This window comes from Xiphias gladius, chromosome 21 (assembly GCF_016859285.1).
Source record: "Xiphias gladius isolate SHS-SW01 ecotype Sanya breed wild chromosome 21, ASM1685928v1, whole genome shotgun sequence".
In the NCBI taxonomy this organism is placed as follows: domain Eukaryota; kingdom Metazoa; phylum Chordata; class Actinopteri; order Istiophoriformes; family Xiphiidae; genus Xiphias; species Xiphias gladius.
In genome coordinates this window covers 29,534,120-29,548,023 of record NC_053420.1, presented here as the reverse complement: position 1 = coordinate 29,548,023, position 13,904 = coordinate 29,534,120, and positions in this window count along the sequence as shown.

Sequence of the window (13,904 nt, the reverse complement as noted above, 5' to 3'; positions counted from 1 at the left end):
ATTCAGATGTATGTATAAAATAAAATCTCTGGCTATGAAGCTCCAATAGACAATACTTTCAGATTTCAAACGTCTGTTTCCCCATCTGTTTGAGAAACAATCGACTTATCAGATCCTTGGAACCAGGAGGTATGTCATGTTGGCCAAAATGGTGTCAAGCGGGGAAAAGAATGACACAATTGTACAAATTGTTGCGAGTCAATTTACAGAAATAACAATGATTGGTTATAGAGTTAATCCCAAACCCTGCCCCCAAACAGAAATCAGCTAATATGAAGAGGGTACAAAATGTGCCCAGTTTTCAAAAAATTCCAGTCTTGATATGAACTTCCACAGTGAAAATTTAAAACTTTGAAGAATTATTTTAAGAACTGTGCTTATTTGCTTTACTGGCGTTAGATGAGAATAACCATATTAGTTTCGTATTAGTGGCTTGGTATATACCAAGTGCTGACCGCTATGTGTATTGAGTATTTTGAGTATTTAGAGTTTTCCAGCATTTGGTGTTGCACACCTTTCAGGTCACAAGAGTGGAAGGCACACTAACATGGTATCGAGTGAAAGTAAAAGAATATGCTTCATTATGCTCCCAAATATTAAGCTACAGGCTTTTGACATTGATAATTGTGTTGTTACATGTGTATTTTTACAGTAAATAAACAAAACTCCACCAACTCGTATACACAGTATGCTGTTAAAATGACAGTAGCAGAAATATAAAATAACCTGGAGACGATTGAAGTATTTACATCAAAATGCTAAATATAAATTAACACTAACAGGCACTAAAGTCTTCTAACCTAACTAAACTACAGCAGCGAGTATCTCTAAAGAATGCAGGCAGCAGGAATCAGGAGTAATATAATATCCACAGGCAAACAAGCTAACAAGCTCTGAGCCTACTGTCTGACTTTGGTACATGAATGAATCTGACGAGCCCTGAAGCTCCCAGTCGGCCTCTTCTGCATTCTCTGGCGTACGAACTACAGTTCGGCATATATAAGTGTCGCGGGCAGCGAGCCTGTACGAGAGCTGGTATCAGCAGCAGCCAAGTTGAGTCGAGTTGACTAGTGAATAAGGGACTGTTCAGGTTTGTAGTATTGAACACTTTCTTTATTTAGTCAGCTACCACCTGTGGTGCTTAAAGCTAAGCTTTGACACACAGTACTCGTGTGAGCTTGTAACACTTTTTAAGGTTGGAGGGCTTTCATTTATATGGCTGGCAGTTAGTTTGGTAAAATATAACTAAAATTATTGACTAGAGCTAGGCTAAGTGACCTATCTACATAGCACTTAAGAAGTCTTATCCCCGATTGCCATCTTTCACAACCTGGCTGACTCTTGGATGTATAGTATTTGCACCTAATTTGGTAGACCATAACTCTGTAGTTAGTTTTGTACTTAAGAAGATACAACATTAGGCTTTTTGGTTGCTGTTTTTCGTTGTATCTTTTGATGCAAGCCAGCTGTTTCCCCCTGCTTCCAGACTTTGTGCTAAGGATAGCTAACCATGTCAAGGAACTATCTCATTCAACCCACATACATGGATTTAACATTGAGCTTTTCTTCTACTCGACTTCTCAGCAAGTCTGCCGGTTAACAAATTTCACAAAAGGTTGGAGCATTCCTAAGAGTAGAATATTAACTGTTTCCTGAACAGCAGTTAGTGCTCTAGCCACGGAAGGCTGGACTCCACAGTGTCTCAAGGCTTTTAATGTTTTTGTATAAAATCATCACATGCATCACATTTCATAATTTCTATGTACTGGAGGTCAGATTTTTCACACACTTCTCACAGCCATTTGCAGACATACTCATGCATCTTTAAAAACTCAGCATTCCAATGAAATTTAAACTGTTTTTCAAGGAAAATATCTGCTAAATTTTCCCAGAAAAGAGGAAGGAGAATCTCTCAGACAAAACAGATTAACAGATAACATTATTACAACAAAGACACAAAATCAACACAAAATCATAACTTTCTCTAGACATTGAAAGTCTGCAGTGTGTCTTGGCGTGATGAGACAACAGCTTGATTGATTATCTTTCGGTTTGCATCTAGGCAGAGGGCCATGTCTCTGCGGCTGTTGGTGGATTGAAAGATGAAAGCTCAGTCTGGAGCCCTGTGTGGTCCTGCAGCTCCGGAGGCCTGCACTCTGGCAGCCTCCTCCTGCCCTGAACACACCTACATACATCTTTCCAAGTTCATCTTTTATTATGAGAAAATGCAGATGGGAATGCAAAACTTCATGAACAAGGAGATGCTGGAAATGGGTAGAATTGCAGACAGTAAAGGAATCATTTTGCTATACACTGGGACTCATGCCAGAACCAGGCATATGAACAGATTCGTTCCTAAGTGGCATGTACAGTACAAGTGATTTGAACTGCCATTTTCTTCAGAGGGGGAAAACACACTGATTTGACTTAAGAATTATAGTGGCTCAATCTGAATGAATTTGGAAACTAAATGGGAATACATTATATAAACATGCAAATTAATGCAAAATTAGTCTCACACAACTGATTTAAGATGAGTTTGTGCAGAGAGTTGGTGAATCTGACTTGGAACACTTTTACCAACAAGCCTGAGACGAAACAAAAATGTTCTTGCATGAGACCCAATGTCTCTCCTTAATGTCTACCCTTGGAAAACAGGCCAAGGACACAATAAGGTTAAACAGACAATATAGATTGAATTATATTGTCCTTACTTTGAAAGGCACTTCTTCTCCAGAACAAGCACTTATCGTACAGTATGTTCATCTTCCTGTGTAGTTTGTCCCCGGTTGCACAGGCACAGATTCTGTGAGTGCTTAGGAAGTTGGGCACCCACAGGCATTTATTTGCATCCATGGACAAATCATACTGTGAAGAGACCGTATTGCGAGAATAGTAACATAGTCCAATAAAGATAAATTGAGGAATGGATACGATTTGAAAGCAGAGGTGTTAACTGTGACCAAAACCTGCCTTATATTACAGTTTCTTGCGTCTTCTTTCAGCTCTCTACTTATAGGTTTTTGACCATTCAGTGGTTTCATGATGCAAAGTGACTAATTTTGCATCACCTTGTGAACTGCACCTAAAAATGCCCTTTAAACATGCACATAATAAGTTTCTAACCAAATGCTGTTGCAAGTATAACACATTAACAACTAGACCTGATATGTTTGGGGCTTAGGGCACCAAAACATCCACTTAGCACCCCTCTCTCTGTAGATGACTAACTGTAATAATCACTAATTTGGCTCTACAGGCTTGGCGATATGATAACACGCTAGCCAGCTGGGACATGCTAGTCAGTCTCAATAGCTCCCTGAACTTCTTTCTATTTCTTTATGTACTTGGCTGTTTATGATTGTACACATTATTTAATTCAAAAAAGCCTTTTATTGAATAGGTGGAAGAAAAGCTGTCCACGCTGATGAATTTGCCAACTGACAGTTAGCAGGCATGTTATTTCATTGATGTCCTGTTAGCTCGCTAACACAGTTTATTCAAAGTTTATTCAAAAGCTGCATTTGTCCCATCGACTGCTATCTTGTAACTGTGTCAAACCATTCTTCTCTTGTTGAGCAGTTTGTACAACAACAGAGGTGGGATAAATGGGATAAATGGTACAACACAACTAACAGGGCTACAGTAGCCCCCCTCCACTTTGCACATCAAAAATCCAAACTGTCAAGTAGGCATGCTGCTGGTCAATGGTTTGAGGGTCAAAGTTAACCAAATTAGATTTAACATGAAAAATCGGCACTGATTTTTACTTAAACCCTGCCAGGGAATAGCGATTGCATTGGAGTGAGTTGATTTCGCTGAGAAATTTTGCAGTTACAAATACCAGTGTAAGCAAGCCTTTCGACAGTCTCGCCAACAGTGAGTTGTCACCCTGAGTGATGACTTTTTGCTATGCCAAAAAGGTTTTTTTAATTTTTTTAATTACTTAAGTACATTTATGTACTCCAAAGATGCACCATATGACAGCAATGCCAGGTACCCCTGGAAATAATAAATTCAGCCTGCAGCCTGATGGGATATAAATTAACAGATTTTTACTTTATTGAAGAAATGTCTTCATGTCTGCTTGATTTAAAGCCAGTTTCAGGTAAACTTCACCTTCCCCAAAGCCCACCAAGATAGCCTGCCAAGAAGTGTAAAACCATTTTCAGCCATATGGCAAATTCATCTACAAGAGGGGCTGTTCATGACAGCTTGACATCTTGCTAAGAGCCAAAGACAACAGTCCTTTCCTCTATGCTCACATATAATTGCTGCACTTCTACATTTTCACTCCTGTGCATGTTTGGGTTGTCAGGTTTTGAAAAATCTTTGTGATGGTTCCACCACAGACATGTTGGGATTTTTATCAGAGAAAGTGTTTTTAATGATCACTGTGAACAAATGGGGGTCAGTTAACAGAACTGAGGAGGCATAATTGTTGTGTACTGTTTGTGTTGCGGGAATGTCATCTGTTATTTATACCTCCTGATTGCATTATTGTTGCTTTCTCTAGATCAGAGCGCTCACATACCTAAAGTAAGCAAGTCTGTTTTTCAAGCTAATGGAGGAGACTCCATTATTTGAGATGAGAAAGCCTGTTCCATCCCAGCAAGTGTGCAGCTGTACATATACAATATCTACCCTCTTTGTGGGGCCACCTGCTGGTTAGGAGCAAACATTACAACTTAAAGAAATTAATAATTCATGGCCGTCCGTAAGGTGGGAAACTTCAGAGCAAGCCAAACAGCAAGAGAGCCTGAGTCATACTATTCAGAACATCAACAAATCACACACAGCTGCCAGCGTAACTCTTTTGGCTCAACATCATAAATCACAATACTGATACTGGCAACAAATGTGTGGACTAAAATCTTCACCACAGGAGCCATGTGCACAAAATGAGATAAGATAAAAGAACGCAATCATTGTATTATCCTGAGGCGAGATTAGTAAAATGTCCAACACATCTAAGAATTGTGTCTATTGTCAGTACTGCCATGTGCCACTGACTGTGACAAAGCAGCTTCAGAATGAAATGCAAAACAGGAGAAGGTGTGGTGTTTTTTTGTGGAGATCCACGGCCATTGCCAAAATCTTAAAAACTGAGGTCATGGGCTCAAATTCCTCATCAGTCTCAGCAGGCATAATCTCTTCCTTTCCTGGTAGACTTTTAATGTAAAAAAGCTAGAGGAAGTGTTAAGTTCCATTGAAAGTAGCTTAACAGCGAACGAAAAAAATGGCCACGTGGAAGTAACTGGAAATAATCGGTGAATAAAAACAGTATTCTCTTAAAATAAGAAACTCAGAACAGCAGAGTACTAAGTATAACATACCTTTGTTTTTGCAGTTGAATCAGTGTTATGGAAATGCATGTATTGCTCTTATTAAATAAAAAAATTTTTTAACCCAACCTTTATTTGTTCAAGCTCGTGATGACATTGAATTCTGGCTTTTATTTGAGAATTTTCAGGCATTTCCAAGGGTATACCTGTAAAGTGTGGGTAAAACCTGCCTTACCTCGCTGGCCCACAAGGGCAATGATGATGGAAAGATGGACCTACCATTCTCTATCTCAAAAAACAATCCCGATTCAAACATAATCTACATGGTCTTTATTATACATCAGTGTTTGGAATATACCAGAAATACAAAACTGAGTAATATACACTGTAGAATCAATCTGTTTAAACTTCACAACAAGTATCTCTATTTACTGTCTCCTGGGCTGGTTCTGAATCAGTTGAATCGTCTGTCTCTTTTCCTCCTTCATCTTATTCTCTAAATCTTGAATTTTTGAACCTTCTGTACTGTCTCCATGTTTCTGTCTCTACTGTATCATCCTGAGTTTCTCCTTGTCTTCTGTCTCCTCTCTCCTCATCCCTTCATTAACTCTATAGAAATATAAAATGTATCTTGAGTGACCACTTGTGATTGGATTTCACCTCGCCGCTCTATGTGCAAAAAAACATGTACATAAATTCTGTTTGCAAAGACCAAATGCCATGTTATTTTTAACTGGCGGGGGGCAGCAAAGCACTTTCCGTGCCTAGTCTGCTAGAAATTTAAGGAAGAAGAAATCAAACCAATACAGACTGGGTCCATTCCTTGCCGTTTTCCAGGCAAACCAAATCACCTCAGGTGTTTATCAAACTTGTAATATATCTCTATTACGGAAGGGTGTGTTTGTTTTACTGTAAGTCCTGCATAGCACAGGGCTGATAGTCGCTCCATGTTAACAGGATACAATGGTGTTAGCAAACAAAATGATGGAAAATCTGTGTAAATGGGGTTGCATAAACCCTATTTCAGAATTTGAGAGGTGGGTAAACAGTGTGTACATGGGTTTAGCTTCCACTACAGCCCTGGTTATTGCATAAACTGTTCCCGAAGTTGTTAAAACATCTACATTCCCTGAGAAAATACTAAAGACATGACCTTGGATTCCTCAATGATAGCTACGACCATGCAGTGTACTCAAACGATGCCATCTGTAGTTTAGGAAGGAAAAGGAGCTAGGCAGGGAAATGACGGGATGACAAAGATTTTTTGACAGCTGCTGTAGGACTCTCCTAAAGATGAGTTTGGTTTCTTGGAGCAAAGCTTCCTAAACCCAATCAGTGTATTTGTAAGCCCAGAAGGTGTCATGAGTTGGGAGTTTATGAGTCGATAGTTTACACTATCGACTCATAAACTATTAGATTCGCTGTGCTCTAATACAAAGAAAAGATCCACTTACTTTATTCAAAGGTCACTGCTAAATCCTTCTGATTATTTTCAAACCCCCTGGGAATGAAAAATAAAATGATACCCAGCAGTGTGTAGGCAGCCTTCTTTCAACACGAATCTGACAAGGTGAGCGAAACAATTTAATATTCCCACTGCACTGCAGGGAAGATATTGCATAATCTATCATACAGTAGGTTGTAAAACAAATTTCCATTGTGAGGCATTTGCTGAACTGGAGGGAAACAATGAGAAAAAAATCCCTGTTGGTCACCACAGGAGGTCTGCCTGCCACAAATATCTCACTGTTTATGGGCTCATAGACATCAAAATCATACAACACTAACAGCAACAAGGGGTTGGGGGTATTATAGAAAAAAGATTTGTCTAGATTTTGGGTGGATTTTGCTGTCAGACATGTTGTCTAAGAACTGTAAAAACATGAAACTAGTCTGTCACAACTGCCTTTCACTTTGATGTAACACTGGGAATAAATACTATTAATTCCAGTTTTAGTTCTTCCCATTTTGGGTCTGAATCAGGCTTTGTGTACTGCTAGATACAAAGTCATGTTTTACTGCATTTCTCTCCATGTGGGTTCTCACCAATGCTCCAAGCGAACCAGAGCTAATGTATAATACCTATCATGTATGTTAAGGGGGCACACAATTCTAACTTCTTTCTCACTCTAGTGGTGTCCAGCCTTGCAGAGAGTTTTGGTTTTAGGAGCTTAGGTTTTGAGATATCTGTCTTTGAAATTTATTTTCATGGGGACCCTTTTTTCCAGTGAAAACTGGCATCAATTAAATTATCCAGAGTAATGAACATTGTTACTGGAAAGAAATGTTGCTTTGAATTTTTTAAATATAATTTACTGATGCTGTAAGCATTTCAAATTACATTTTATTCAGAGACAGATTTCTTAAAAGTTGGTCAACTAAATTGACTGAGTGTCATCTCGGTCAATTTCAGTCGACATGGAAGCTATGGTAGCAGTTGCTAGCAGCTAACTTAAAGCTGCACTACTTTATATTTTTATATTAACAATAACTCAAATATGTGTAATGTGAAAGAATTACTCATAGTGACAAACCCACAAAGAATTATCACCAACCCAGAATGTTTTAGTGTCTTTAAACTCATTGTTTTAGTTTTAAGGTCCACAACTTTCCTGTTTTGGTACAGTCTCACCACTCTAACAAACCCGGTTCAAACAGCAGCAGGCATTTTGAAGTGTAAAAGTTGTAATGAACTGACTGTACCTTACCTGTTCAGCACCAAACAGCAGACAGACAAAGTTAGCAACTGCTCGGTGAACACAGTGGAGCATTTAGCAGCTAAAGACAGATTTTATATTTCCAAATTTGTTGCTTGAGACCTAAAGAACAATGGACTTTTAATCAGGTGGCTTGAAACATGATTCTTAATTAATTCTAATGTTACTTTCTGTCTGCTGGGTGTAAAAAGGCAACTGGTTGACAACACGTTAGCCGTATCAACTTAAAAAGGGAATCAAATATCAGTGTTGTGTTTGTAGCTTCTTCTGCTGCCCCACAGTAGGCAAAAAAAAAAAAAAAAATCAATTAATGCTGCTTTGACATTTTTCACAATAATAAAAGTAGTTTAACAATGTATTTTATGTAATTGTTACTTATGAAAGTTAATTTTTTTAAAACAGTAAAACTGCATAAATCTTTTCACAGCAACTTATCGGTCCGCACTTTCCAGGCTTGACACAGAAAGATAACTTCCCGATTCTTAGTCCTGTGAACAAAACTTAGATTAGCTCAGTTTTGTTTTTCCCAAAAGCAACTGTCAAGGGGAACAACACCAGACTTATTTGAATCACTACAACAATCAGAGATATGGCATCATTCCAGATGTCTGGAACCAGGATAGAACCAAGCCTTTAATGACCCCAAAACTTTCTGTGTTGTTAGATGTGTGGATCTGGTGCACCGGAAACCAATTGGGTTTAGATGTGCTAAAAATGGCTGCACTATTAAGCCTCTCTCTACTTGAAATCCACTGACAATATGGATTAGGCTACCTACAGTTGAAAAGCTCTAATTTATTCCAACACTTGAACACCAACATCAACACAAAAGCATTAAGTAAGGGTGAATAGCTTACAAGTGTGCATCTTTACAAGGAGCAGAGGTGTGCCAGAGCTTTATGCGAGGTTGCCAATTGGTTGCCAATGCTTCACCTCCTTTGGTAAAACTGTCAGAGACAGAAATTCAGCTTCACATTAGTTGTAAGTCAGCCTGTGTTTTAGTCCCAGACTAAAACACTAGCACCAACTGTCAAAACAATACAACAACTCCTTCTGTTCTAATCTCAGTCTAGTTACACCACACTTGCCACTTATCAGAGGCAGGAAGGCTGCATTGAGAGAGCCGAAGTGGCGGATTTAATTCCTGCTTTAAGTGACTGAGTGAGCCTGAGTTGCTTTGAATCTCCTCCAAAATCATTCTGACACATTCAACTTGACCACGGACCAAAAGCTCTAAGGTCTACCAACATTTAGTCAAAGTCTGGCCAATAACCCTGAAAATCTGGCACTTTCATGCAAAATTTGTTCTCAGTTATTTTGTGGCTGTGCCAGATAAACCTTTTGATCCCTGGTTTTAAACAATCATTAAAACTACTTAGTGAAACTATCTTTGCAGACGAGGACTTTGTTATATGAGGCCTGAGTCGTAACAAATACTTCACAAATCAGGCACTGAGTCAATACCATCAGCTCTGTGTTTTCTTTAAAGATCAGATTTTTATGTCACTGGCAAGGCCAACAAATGTGGTTTGGAAAATAATAAGAACAATTTACAAATGTATTGGGAATTTCCGGATGATTGATAGGCATCAACAACACCACTCTGACACAGTTTGCCAGTGCATACATTTGCCATACAGACTTGGATAGGACACAGATCTAGACCTCACATTATGCTAAACATGCCAGTCATTGCTGAGTTAGTTTAAACACCTGAGCAAACTCTAATCTGATCAAATTTCCATCTAGATTACATTGCATCCTCGGTTGGATGGTTTGGCGTATTTACTCTGACAGTGCAGCCAGGAGCCCACTGAGTCACATGTTGCTCAGCAATGGTCTTTTTAATGATGTTGTGGGGATCTTCGAGATGGGGAGATTCCATTGAATTGTGTGTTGTCTACTGATTTTCCCTGGGACAGTTATGTTTATGTAAAGGGAGTATTTGCCAACATAACACTTAACCAAAGGAGACCAGAGCTTTTATTCTAATGTAAATAAAACCATCCAAAAGCACGGAACAATGACGCAGGTTGAATATGATTGTGTTGTCTTAAAGCAAGATTTCTGCAGGTTCATACTGAGTTTACAAGTAGCCTGTGAAGATCAGTCTGAGGCTTGATGTTTCTATGGACTGTGACTAGGATGTTGTGTTGTGCACCTGTCTCAAAACCTCATGTAAAATCTGATACAGAAAACATTTCTCCATCTTACCCTTCGAAATATTAAAGAGGCACACAAGCTGTTCAGTGTTGCACCACCAAAATTTTGGGCGACTCACAAGAGTTTTAGTCTATAGCCATGCTAGTGGCTCTAGGACAGGTAAGGCTGTGTTATGTTGGCGAAATGCTAACATCAGCATTGTAAAATGCTTACACTGACAATGCTAACATCATCATGTTACAGCAGGTATAATGTTTACCATGTTTACAGTCTTAGTTTAGTGTTAGAATGCTATCATTTGCTAAATAGCACTAATTACAAAGTACAGCTGAGGCTGATGGGAATGTCTGTTTTGCTGGTATTTTGTAAAATACTGTCAAAGTAAGATTTTGACCTGATGATTCAGTCTGGAGCAGAGTAGTGTAGTGACTAACTGACAATGCCATTTATGAAACCATGCTGCTAGTGTGGCTAAAAGAATGGTCAAACTCGAAGCAGCAGAGGCCAAGATATTCTAATTTTCGGTCCCTATTATGTGTCAAGGTGTAAAACCTACAGTTAGGTACATAAATATTTGGACAAAGACACAATTATTGTTATTTTGCATGTGTACACCACCACAATGAATTTGAAAGAAAGCCATCAAGAAGTGAATGAAGTTAAGTTTTAATGGGGTTTAAGGGGTTTAACAAAAATATTGCATAAACCTTTTATAAATTATAGCTATTTTTATACAGTTCCTCATTTTCAGAGGTTCAAACGTAATTGGACAAACCAACATTGTTATAAATATAACTGAGATATTGCGATGCTTTGCCAGCCTTTTACTGCAGCTGCCTTTAGTTGCTGCTTGTTTCTGGGTCTGTCTGCCCTCCATTTTGTATTCAGTAAGTGAAAAGCATGCTCAGTGGGGTCAAGGTCAGGTGACTGACTTGGCCATTGAAGAATATTCCATTTCGTTACCTTGAGAAGCTCTTGGGTTGCTTTCGCAGTATATTTTTGGTCATTATCCATCTCTACTGTGAAAGCACCTTCCTATCAGCTTTGCAGCATTTGGCTGAATCTGAGTAGATAGTAGAGCCGTGTAGACTTCAGAATTCATCCTGCTACTTCTGTCAGCAGTCACATCATCAATAAACGCCAGTGACCCAGTTGCATTGGCAGCTATACATGCCCATGCCATAACACTGCTTCTACCGTGTTTGACAGATGATGTGGTTTGATTTGGATCATGAGCCGTTCTTTTCCTGCTGCAGACTGTTCTCTTCCATCATTCTGGTACAAGTTAATCTTGGTTTCATCTGTCCAAAGAATCTTGTTCCAGAACTGGGCAGGCTTTTTTAGATGTTTTCTGGCAAAGTCTAATCTGGCCTTTCTGTTCTTGAGTGTTACCAGTGGTTTGCACCTTATGGTAAACCCTCTGTATTCTAATTAATGAAAGCATCTCTTGATTTTAGACTTTTACAATGATACGCTTACCTCATTGAGAGTGTTCTTGACCTGGCTAGATGTTTATTTCACCAAGGAAAGAATTCTGCACCATCCACTCTAGTTGTCTTCTGTGCTCTTCAGGCCGTTTGGTGATGCTGAGCTCGCCAGTGCGTTTCTTTTTCTTTTAAGGATGTACCAAAAATCTGATTTTGCCACTCCCGAAGTTTCTACCATCTGTCCAATAGGGTTTTTTTTTTTGTCAGCCTAATGATGGCCTCTTTCATTTTCATCAACACGTCTTTATGTACCTAACCGTACATTTCCAATAATACAATTCGACACGATATTTCATTAGACCCTCACCGTCTCCTAAATGGCCACCTCTTTCAAACCATATACCTTCAATTTGCAATGAAAGTTTTCTGGTAAAAATGTAAGTTCCATGTCCAAACTTTTGTAACTTTGCAATTTTGTCAAACTTTAGAAAGCTCCTCCAGAGCCACAGAAGATATACACCTATTTTCACAGGATGACTCCCTGTTAGTATTAAACTCAACTTCAAGCGTAAAATCGTTAGCGCACCTTTATCTCGGCCAGTCTTTTGTAAAAGTTAAACATATCAAGCAGAGCTTACATTTACTTGTTGTAATGTTGTTTTCTCTCCTGCCTTGTTCAGGGCTGCTGACTGTGAACTGTTTATACCCCACGTGGGAGAGGTGAAAACATCCCAGTCGAAGCAGCCAGACGACGAGCACTCGACAGTCTCGGCCTCTGTCCAGCTGAACCCCTGGAGCAGTTCATCTGAGGTAAGACGGCGTCCAGGAGCCAGGCAAACAGCCAGGGAATCATGTTTAATGAAGCTGACTACAAGGGTTCTTTGTCCCAACACCACAGTACATGGTCTTCCTAAAATTTGTTGTCATGATGGGCTCTGTCGGTCTGTGGGTAGACACATTTTTTTGGAATACAATAGTACTGTAACAATGCAAGATATCTTCACACTTCCACTACAGACTCTCTCTGATTACATTTAGGAGCTCCTTATCAATAACCTCCAGAGTTCATATTAATATCACCTGTGTGTTATGTGAAGACAAGTATGATGTTACTTACATATGCACTAATTAATACACTGACAAGCAGTATTAATGAGCTCATTAGTATAATTGGTTCTGTGTCATATATCATGGTGATTATGGTAGGGCATTATGAGGCTAAAGTGGCTCTTGCTTTAAGCTTGTAACACGCCTCAGAACATGCTGTATGTTAAAGACCATTTTTGTGAATTATAATTCTGTTGAAGAGCATAGAAAAATGAGAGCTGCTCATCGTGTTACAAGTCGAAGGCACCACATTTTGTTTGTCTGCACAGCTGCTTGTTATGATTGATTTTTTTTTTTCTCAGTCAAAAGCTGAACTCTGCTACTGCACTGCTTTGGTCATAAAGTATAGTTTGCTTGTCAGTTGGGAAATGAAAACAACACAAACAGGCAGAAAAGTTAAAGCCTTCACACCCATTTTCCTCCCACAGGGGTGTTTTTTTTTGTTTTGTTTTTTTTTTAAATTTTGCCTGGGTACTGTAGATCTTCTGAGAACTGTGGGTGTGTACAGAGTGGGGCTGACCGATGTCTCACCAACTCTCTTATTACCTGTGTCCACAATTGTCCAGTATTAACTATAAAGATGTAGTGCTTTTTCCTTTTCCATTGCTCTGCCTGAATGTCTAGTGACAGTGATTATACCCTGTGTAGCAGACTCAAATTACCCCCTTAAAGTTAAAGCAGTATACAGTCACTGGTCATTAACCAAGATATACTCTGTTGCATATAAAAGAACAAAAGCATGATGAATAAAAGTGTTCATGCAGAGTAGCCTGCAAGGTGAGTGCAGTCCTTTCAATACTGTAGGTTGGTCTTTTCTTTTCTGATTCTGATGAGTTGTCTTCTTCTTTTTCCCCTGTACTACTGTATGGCTGCTGTAGCCAGACTCTATCCTTGCACTCGATATCCAGCAGTGCTCAGGATTTCTACGCAAGCCTATGCTCCTCCTCTGGCCGACTGCAGCCAAATCACTTCATTCCAATGGAACTGCTGTTATCAGAGGATCTGCTCAAGGAGGCAAAATTAATTGCAAATGTTCTGCATAGAGTTCAACTTTGGCGAACTTACTAATAACAAGCTGTGTTGACAGTGCAGACCTTTGAGGGGACAGAGAGCCAGAGAGTCTAAAATAGAGGACGCTATTAATAGAGGAGGTTATCAGCTGTGTTGCATCAGCCATTTTTATTAACCTTCAATGTACAAATGGT